We start from the raw sequence: 11,422 nt of genomic DNA on the forward strand, positions 1-11,422 counted from the left end.
GAAAATAGAAAAATTAAATTCCATAAAATAGAAATAAAAGGACTAAATTCCTATTTTTCAAAAAATACAAAGATTTATAGCATATTTTAAACTTTATTTTAATACATCTATCCCGAACTTAAGTGATTCCAAAGTCTATTTATTTTTACTACGAACCCCAAAAACTATTTTACTTTTAAAATGTTATTTAAATGTTAAATATTTATTTTATAATTAATTTTAAATAAAAATAAAATATATTATTAACTATGAATTCAAAGTGAATTTGAAAATATATATTTGAATGCTGTGATAGAAGTTGTAGTCACAACAACAAAAGATTTTTCACATAAAAATTGTTAATGCAGAATTAACCTACATTTGATGATTCTTAGTTAAAGAATCAAATCATTAAAATCAACATTACAAATAAGCAATGATTTAAGTCCAAGTTTTTAACTCTCAAGTTGCAACCTCAATTATATACATCTAAGTGAGATTCTCGCTACTTACTTTCTCAAACCACTTAGCAGGTATTATCAAGTCATTTAAAGATGAAAATATCAAAAAATGTTCTTCACTTGAACATATAGATTTAATAACTCATTCAATAAAATCAACGAGTTCCATTTTTTCCCCTATTTTTTTATATAATGATTAGAACTGTCCATAAACCCTTTTTACTCGTAATGAAGAAGATAAAATACGTTTGAGCGCATTCGAATCCACGTCTTTTTGCACTAATAATAATATCGATGGCAACCAACTTAAGACTCAGTCAACTTTATTTTCTATTTTAAACACTCATCATATCATGTTATTCAAAAAGACCCCTTAACTTCAAACCTCTCTTTCACGTCAATAACATGTATTTGACCTTTTCACACCTTATTTTTCGTAGTCTTCTAAATCGCACGGATTCTTTACACCCTAACTTTTTTTTCCATGAAGAGCAAGTTTTTAAGTTATTGTACTTGACATCTTAATTATTATTCTTACCACATAATACATTAGTAAAACTAATACAAAGACAAAAACTATCAACTAAAGATAGTGTTGTCCCAAAATATTGTGGTTACCGGTGTTGGTACAAGTACTATGGAGGCCTCTGTACTTTGATTTAACGTATAGGGATTAATTTACCCAATATTTGAGTAGAGGAGGTAAAATGTAATCTGACTCATAGTATAATGCCTCCATGGTACATTTACTTAATCTTATTCATCCTTTAATAGCACTTATCTATATATTATATAAAACCAGCTCCTAAGGGAGCCATAAGAGTAAATAGGGATATAATATTGTAACACCCCTCACTAGTTCGGTTGTCGAACCCGAATTATAGGATGTTATGATAGTTAAAGGAACAATTACATGCAAAACTAAATTCAAGATATTAAATAACATGTAATTGTTACATATATCATGCATGACAAACAAAATCGAGTCTAAGTCGAGCTTACAAAAGCTCTAAAATTTACCCAGAACAAACAAGGATCAAATTGTAACATTTTCAAAAGATAAAGGTAATTGCAAAAACTCATCAAAAGTCATACGACCATGTAACAAACTAAGACCGTGTGAAAAAACTAGATGACCAAATCTATAGTACTCATATAGGCGTATGGTCAGCCTATGTGACAATCGGAAACCATGTGCTTTTAACTATTTCCCAGTAGACACACGGTCATGTCACCAGCCCCTGTGTGACACACAATCGTGTGGTACAAATTATGCCATTTGATGTCTACTTCAAATCCAACCTTAAAATGTAACCTCAAAATGCATTTTGGTAACTTAATAACATGTTCAAAACATACCAAAACATATCATATAACAACCCCTAATCATCTAACTAATATGCCTCAATGGCACCATTGCACAACAATGTTAAATAAGTATCACGAACCATTCAAGTCAATTGATACAACTCTATACCAATTATATCACACTAATCCAACCTTTTTACAATCAAATACGACCATTTGAGAGCTTCAACCATTGTGAACCGTAATACCATTTTGTACATTTTAAGCACTCTAACGAGGCATCCAAAAACCAACCACATTCTTAGCTTAAACACATGAAATCTCCCATTTATACACATATACAATTCAAGCCCTATCTACATATTATATACACATTCCAAACAAGAATTATATAGGGACCATTTCATCATCTTTCAAAATCAACACTTAACCATATTGAAACCTATTTACATGCCACATAACCGGGTCAAAAATGGTTCAAAAGTCTACCAAAACTAAAGCTAGGTAGTGTGAGCTCCGAGTCCATTCGATCTCCACGATCCGCAAAAGACAACTATAATACAGGAAAACATAACAGAGTAAGCATTATATGTGCTTAGTACGCTCATAGGTGTTAAAATAGTAAACTTACCTCAATTCATAATTAAACAATTAAGACATACTGAGACTAACATGGAAATCATTTGGCATCCTGCTACTTTCATATGTTCGTCAACAAATACATTCAAAGGTTAGTTCATTTACATGACATGAATTTATAACATAATCAACTACATGTTTAACAACTCATTTCATAACTCATTTGCAAACACATACATGTATATTTATTTTCATTCATGCACCACCATTACATCCATTTCATTTTCTGTTGCACTTTTTATCTTCACTCGGAGAACTAAAGAATATTAAACTCGGATACACGTAATTGATTTAATTCCACAAGCTACAGAATTGATTTGCTTATACAAGCTTTATTCGATGCTGCTCACTCAAGCTGTTGAGAATCCGCAATATGGGCTGGATCTCAAGCATTGATGAGAATAATTCAATTTGCTCACAGAAGCTGTGATATTTGAATTTGCTCACACAAGTTGTAGGTCAAGTTTACTTTTGCAACTTTATTCGATGCTGCTCACTTGAGCTGTCGAGAATCAGCAACACATGCTGAATCTCAGCTATCGATAAAGAAATCCCTGACCAACACCCGATTACTTTTAAACCTTAATGGTGTTTCATTCATATTCTAATCGTTTACTAAATTCATTCAGGCACCGTTGCAATTTTTGAATCATTTTAATCCTGTGACCGTATACACCTTTTTGTATATCAAATAACGATTCATATACATTTTAAACCTTATAACAACATCACATACATACTATCCAATTACATAGTTGATCAAATCCATTCAATAGCATATACCTATTCATATTTATTAATTAGTATTTTATAATTGAGTCCATTTGATGTCAAAACATTATAATCACGACAATACAACTAGAAAATTACACAATATAACACAAACATATTATTAATTGATAAAGTAAGTCCTGTATGAACTTACCTAGAAAAGCAACAAGTAATTAAGGTGTCGGGGACTAATTTATAATTTCTCATTTTCTCGATTATCTTCCGATTGACTCAAATCCCGATCTATAATAACTCATTTTAATTTATCAATTCTAAACATCTTTTAACAACTTATTATAAAAATATAAAAATTCAATTTCATTTTACAAAATTTTCCTAAAGTTCCACATTTTATTCAATTTAGTCCCTAAAACCAAAACAAACATATATTTCACATTTGAGCTCCATTCACGATCAGTTTTAAATACATCCTTCTAAGGCTCTCTAGAATCCATAATTACTGAAATTTCATGATAATTTTGAAATAATTACATTTTAGTCCTTAAGTTCAAAACTAATAAAGTTCACTTTACAATTTAGTCCTTAATCATTTCTAAGCTTACAACCAAGCCATTTAACATTAAAAACATCAAAACCATCAATGGTAACATTTTAAAACTTTAATAATTTTACTACTTAATATCCGTAATAGCTAAATCAAGTTACAACGATCTCAAAATATAAAATTTACAAAAAATACTTAAATAAAGTTGAAACTTCAATCTTTCTTTTTCCTCTAAGGTTTCGGCCAAAAGATGAGAAATGGGAAGAAGATGGCTTTTCTTTTCTTTTCAATTTGTTTTATTTTATTATTTTATGATATAAAAACATATTTTATTACTTCAGCATATAATTATATCATAATTTATTAGTTTTCTACACACAACCGTCCACTAAGTCTTAACAGTGGCCAAATTGTCATTCAAACCTTGGTTAATTATATCTAAGCCCTTTAACAATTAAAATTTATAACAATTATTTTTTACCATTTTACGATTTAGTCATTGTATCTTATTTAGTTACTAATTCGATAAAATTACCTATCCAAAATTCAATTCACCTATATGAGTAACTTTGTAAATATTTAATAAAAATATTTACAAGCTCGGTTTATGAAAACGAGGTATCGATACCTCATTTTTCAATATCATTGACTTTAGGGTTGTTACACTTGTGCCTTAACTAACTATCAAATTAACGAATTCGTCATACCAAAATATAATATAATACTATAATTAACTAGTAAATATTAATTAATAATATTTACAGACTCGATCATCGAATAACGAGATTTTAAAACCACCATTTCTTACACCACTGAAAATAGAGTTGTTACAAATAGACTTTTAATATGTTAGAATTTATATATCTATATAATATTATATATATAGCCTTATTAGGTTTATAAGAGTTAATAGGGTTAAATGTCATTTAATGTAACACCCTTCATCCGTTTCAGACAACCAGTACGAATGAAAGATGCCACTGAAATAAGTATAAGAAAGAAATATTAAATTTATTTAAGAATTGAAAATTTGAAATATTTTTATAAAATAATTAAAATATATTTTAGACAATATTCAAAGTTTTAAAATTATTTAGGATTTATTAGGGCTAATCAAAGGTTATTGAAACCCAAAAAAAAGGCAAAACTATTTAAAATAGTACAATGTTAAAAACAGGTGCGACGTGAGAACTTTTGACATTGTGACAAAACTTACTAAATAGCGCTGTCACAACGTAAATTATGCGACGTTGAGATGTTGGGTGACTAGGTCACAACGTTACAATTCCGTGGTTGTGACACCGAGTGGTGAGGTCACTGAGATCAAAATTTCATGGTTGTAATGTAACTCACATTAATATGCCCAAAACACATCTAAACGTGTTCTTAGGTCCTTTTATTCATGATTATGCCCAAAATTTGTAAGAATATTGCTTCGTGGAATATCTTCAACTTTGATCTTTAAGCATTTAGAGTTTTTTTTTTTCATTACGCTTATGTATTTAGTTTCTATCTAAATTTTAATTATATATATTTTATTTTCTTCTATCAATAAGTTTTCTTTTATTAATAATAATAGCGCACTTTTCTATTTTTTTCCTGCAATCTGTCATAATCTATTGGTTGATTGTTATTCCATATTCATGTATGTCCGATATACATAATATATTGTTGGGTTAAATATATTAATCTTAAATATAATTTTTCTTTTTAAAATTTTAGATTTAATAAAATAAACACAAGGAAAGGAACAAGAAGCTATTTTACGTGATATCTTCTCACTCTCTCTTTTTTTTTTAAGAAAAACATCACTCCAGAAAGATTGTTTGTCCACTTTCTCTCTTTTCACTTCTGACTTTTTTTCTTTTAATACACATTAAATTATTTAACTTTGTTATTATTTTATGCTTTGAAATTGTATTATATTATTATTTATAATTAAAATTGTTTTTATTTATTTAATTCATTCACATACTTTAAAAACTATTATATATTTAATTTAGTTAAATATATTTTGTATATGATTTTATAAATGTTATTTTAAATTGTGAAATTTAATTTTATTCAACATTAATTTATAATTTCAAAGATTACATCTTTTAAGAATTACAATTTTATATTAAAATGTCTTAAATTGACTTTAGTTTAAGATATAATATTATGATGAAAACTATTTTATTAAATTATTTAAATATGATTTTGAACGTATGAATTATTATTGATTTAATTGTCATTAAGACAGAAAATGATTTGGAAGCAATAGAAGTGAAAATACATGAAAGTTTCTTCATGCTCTCTTTAACTTCTCTCCATCTTTCTCCATCTTTTGGTTATTGCTAATGTCAGAATTAGGTAAAAGCATTTTGTTATAGGCATTAAAGTCAATTTATTTTCTCATAAATAAACAAGATTCATGCGAATTGATGAGATAATTTATTAATAATTTTTACATTATATTAAAAAATATCAAATCATTATCTTATTGTTTTTCTTTGGTGCATTTCTAATTAATCTTAATATAACAAATTGTCAAGATTTTCGACGAGTGGAACTAATTGTTCATATAGTGCTTATTCTTACAAAGATCGTTTTACATTTTCGACAATAACATGATTTTTTATGATAAAAGTTATCCCATTCATAATTTTTAATTTTTAAACATCATAAATAAAATTAGTAGAAAGCACATACATTTAAAAAAAACAAAAACATATAATAGTCTTGAAAATAATGAAAATTTCAACATTTCTATATTAAAATAGATTATTTTAAATATATGTTTTAACTTTATAATTTGTTTTTACACTAATTATATGAAAATTTATTACTTGTTTGAATAGTTCTATTTTTTTTCAATTTAATTATTTTGATTATCAAAGTTTACTCATTTTAGTATCCATTTTATTTTTCTCTTTCAAATTCAGTGATTTTTTTGACAGTGTTGGCCGATTGTAAAGTTAAATATAATATTATTTATAATTTTAATAGTACCTAAATTGATATGAAATATTTTTTTATTGAACAGCAATATTGAGAATAAGATAAATGTTTTAAATTTTCAATTCTTATTTTAAGTAATGTTACTTTTTTATTTGACTTAAAGAAAATAAGAAATTGAAATTTATTTCGTGAAATTATGTATATAAGATGTTTTAAAATTAAATAAATTAATTAAAAATAACAAGAATCACTAACGGGAGGAATTTACCAAAAAAAGCCAATTTTTTTATAAAATTATCGAAATAGGCCGGTTTTTTAATTATTTACCGGACTGGGCCATTTCCCCTAAAATCGCGCCACGTCGGAGCGATGTCAGGGGACGGGGCAGAAGGGCGCGATTTCCTTCCACGTCAGCAGGTCGCGCTGACGTGGACGAGATGTGGACGCGCGCGTGAACAGTGCCCAACGGTCAAAAAATTGACCGTTGCCCCCCCCCCAATGGTCAAATTTTTTTTTACTATATAAACCCCCACCCTTTTATTTTCATAAACAAATTCAATATCAATTTCTTTCAAAATTCTCTCAATTCCTTTCAAAATTTCTCTCAATTCCTTCAAAATTTCTATCAATTTCCTTCCAAAATTCTCTCAAACTCTCAAATTCCTTCCAAAATCCTCTCAAATTCCTTCAAAAATCTCCAAATCCATATTAAATTTCTTTTTCCATTAAATTTCATTTTTAAGAAAATTTTAAAATTTTTATTTTTTTAAATAATTTTAAAATTTTAATATTTTCAACAATGGCGGATCATTGATTCGTCTTGATAGGAATCACATATCGGTGGAGCAAATGAACATGGTAAGTATTAAATTTAAATTTTAAATTTTTTAAAGATATTTTTATTTATGTATTTTTAGATATTTATTAATATATTTTTTGTTATAAAAGGCTGAAGATCGGGTATTGGAATGCAATATTCGGAATATGCATGCTCCATCACCGTTAGTAGAGAACTACCTGCGGGAAGCGGGATTTTGGCACGTGGCGACGGTAGGCCGGGGATGCAAGTTGGAGCCGAAACTGATCAGTGCGTTGATCGACTTGTATGACCTGGGTTCCGACTATTGCGATTAGGGCATGATCGACTTGTATGGCCTGGGTTCCTACACCATCCGCACAATTTCTGTTGACTAGCTGTTTCTCGGATATTCATATTGTTCCGTATTCTAGTGGAGAAAGGTCGACCCTTCGACTATGACGCAATTCTCTATCGATATAATGACTTAAACGGAGCAAGAGATACGGGCGGCCACTTACGTTCATCTGGGACCGGTGGGAAAACGTGTCTCCATACGTTGTACATGTTTTCTAATTTGTACACTTCGTCCACATAACTCAGCGGATCCAGACGGAGATTCTGACAGGCTGCAATAACATGAGCGCATGGATAACGAAGTGCATCGAACTTCCCACAGTCACAGGTCCTGTTTCGCAAGTGTACACGATATTGGCCGCCAACAACGCCTTGGTGCGGTCTGTCGAACTCCGTCACGCGAAACCATAAATTGTCTCGATCGTGACACACAGCGTGCATGATATTTGCCCTTGCCTTCGCCTTGTTAATTTCTTGAACTACCTTACTGCACCATACATGCCCACCCTGCATCTGGCCTGCATAAGAAGCTGCTCGCTTTGGAAATAGCGCCGCCAAAAGGAAATATGTCTCTCGCACAACCGCTGTTATCGGTAGATGGCGCGTTCCTTTAAGAACAGAATTTATGCATTCTGCCAGGTTCGACGTCATATGGCCATATCGTAGGCCTCCGTCGTATGCTTGTACCCACTGTTCGAAACGTATGTTGCAAAGGTAGTCCGCCCCTTCTCTGTTTTGGGATTGCAAGATTGCCAACATCTCGTGGAAACGATCTTTATTCATTTCATACCCTACCAATATAAGAACATAGCGAATATTTTATACCCCTTCTACGAATAAAACTAATTCAATTTGACAAACGAAATAATACAGTTATACAGTAAATACCCATGTTGGTCACTTGTCGTCGTTCCGTCTTAGATGGATATTGCCTGTAGTAGTTCGAAGCAATGTGTCTCAGGCAATATCTATGGTGTGTACGCTGCCACAAGCTTCCCTCTCGATCAAATGCAGCTAGTATACCGGCGCCCGATCTGAAATAACACAGATATCAGGTTGGGGGCACACATGCCTCCTTAACCTAGAGAGAAAGAAATCCCAGTCATCAGACGACTCCTCCGGTGTTATTGCATATGCAATTGGAAGAATTCTCCCACCGCCGTCCTGTGCCACTGCAACCAGCAACCAATGAGTGTACCTACCGAACATGAAGGTACCGTCAATTTGTACCAATGGCTTGCAGTACGGAAATGCGTCTCGACATTGCTTAAAGGTCCAAAATAGGCGTTTGAACACTTGACATCCACGTAGCAATCGGCCGTTGTAGTACGCATGTTCCGTTTGAAGGTCTGTGATGGCACCTGGGACGTATCTCTCTAGCACCTGACACCATTGTCATATTTCATTATAAGAGGCGTCCCACCCACTATGCATCTTCTCCAATGCCTTTTGCTTAGCTATCCAAGCCTTGCGGTAAGAGGGCATGTACCCCATTTGGCTACGGATATTGGCAATTATCAAAGATCAAGTCCGAGGATTTGCTTTTATCGTGGGCAGTATCAAGCTAGCCAACATAGCTGAATCCATTTTCGGATGATCTTCTGAAACACCTGCATAGGGAGGGAGTACATTAAGTAATGCAACATTGGAAGATAAAAAAATTATTCATACACATTCAATACTGTACCTGCAGCACATGTATGTGGACCTTTGTACTTTTTGATCTCCCACAACCCTGTCCTCTTCCTTAACGAGGCGACGATTTTCCATGAACATGTGCCGTCTTGCACCGCACACTTCGCCTCAAACTTATCAGATTTTGATTTAACGACGTGGTAATTAACGCCGTTTTTGATGCTATGCTGTTTCAAAGCACCAATAAAACTATCCTTATTGGTAAACTGATTACCAACTTCAAGGTCACCAACATCTACTCCCGAACTTGTACGATCGCGCACCCGGTGTGGTAGATCTGGAAACTCTAACGCATCATCTGCTGATAGATCGACATTATGCATGTGGGCTGGAGGTGAATATGCTCTGAATCGTGGATTTTCTTCATCATCTGCACTCATATCACCATATTCACCTTCTATTGGAATAGGCTCCGGTTCAGAAAATAATCCCACCTCTGCACCATCCAGCCCGGGCTCTCGAGGTGGATCCACATCGGACTCACCTTCTAACCCACAATCATTTGCAGCGTACGACGTCTCCTCACCGGTTGATGTCGTAGGTAGTACGTCATCCCTTCTTCTGGGCATTTGATAACGCCCCCAATTGGATGTAGATTGCCATCCAGCAGAACTTGATGCGGTTCTCCAGCTCGTATTTCCAGCGTCAATCGTCGAGCCACCGACGTACATGTCCCATCCACCGACAGAGTGTCTTGGGGGGATGTGCATTCGACACCGCTACCGAACATGGGCTGTTCCGTATTTTGTAACACGCTAACCGAGTGTCGGCCAGGGGTCGTGTATACATCTCGAACACCGGACGGAAGTACATCATTTGGTGACGTAAATTGTACATATAACTCAATATAAGTTGCTCCGCTAGCAAGATGAGTCTGCACCATTGCCTCCAAGCTACGAGCACCTTTTATGTCGAACGAGTCATATGTCACCGGATCAACAGAAGAACAAAGTCGATACGTCATTGACTGAGCTTTCATTGGCGTGGTTCCAAAGATTTTACGCCTAATTCTTTTACGGAGTTCTGTCAAATCTATGTTTTGGCCAAATGACAGTCGCACCGTATTCTCCGACAAAAAAACAACACCATTCTCGGTGTGGCAAACCTCACCATCGTAGTAAATAACAGCACTAATACGTTCACTCATTTTGAAACTCTAAATTCCCTAACCCTAACCTAAAATGTTTCTGCTCTGAGTTATGCATTCTAAGAAAATTCTCTGCCTAATTTATAGCCTCAGCCCAAACTTGCTACTGTAGCGAAATCGCGTCCACGAGGGCGCGATTTGACACTATTTGCTCAGAAACGTCAAAAAAAAATTATTTCCTACATGACCAACTGTAGCGAAATCGCGTCCACGAGGGCGCGATTTCACAATTTCTTCTCATATAGCATCCTGGAATCAGCGATTTTATACTATTTCCTCAGAAAACGTCAAAAAAAATATTTCTCACATGACCACTGTAGCGAAATCGCGTCCACGAGGCCACTATTTCACAATTTCTTCTTAAATAGCATCCTAGTAGAAGCGATTTCCCACTATTTAACCAGAAACGTCAACTCGGAAAAAAATTTTCCTGGACCCCTAACTCCTAAAAAGTCTGCACCCTAAACCCTAAAAGCCATAAAACCCAGGCGTAAAAATTAGGGTCAAAATCGCGTTCCCGATATCGCTAAGTGACAGGAGGTCGCGTCCACGTCGTGCGACCTTCGCCTTGATCCCCGACATCGCTCCGACGTGGCGCGATTTTGGGGAAAATGGCCCAGTCCGGTAAATAATTAAAAAACCGGCCTATTTCGGTAATTTTATATATATATTTTTTTTTGAATAAAAATGGTAAAATACAATTCACCGAGTTTATTCTAAATATTAATTTTTTAATTTTTTCTTTCACTCACCTGTATCTGACGTAATCTAGTATCTAAAATCTAAATACATGGATATCAATATGGATACTAATTACTAACCTA

The sequence above is a fragment of the Gossypium raimondii genome, chromosome 12 (assembly GCF_025698545.1).
Source record: "Gossypium raimondii isolate GPD5lz chromosome 12, ASM2569854v1, whole genome shotgun sequence".
Lineage (NCBI taxonomy): Eukaryota > Viridiplantae > Streptophyta > Magnoliopsida > Malvales > Malvaceae > Gossypium > Gossypium raimondii.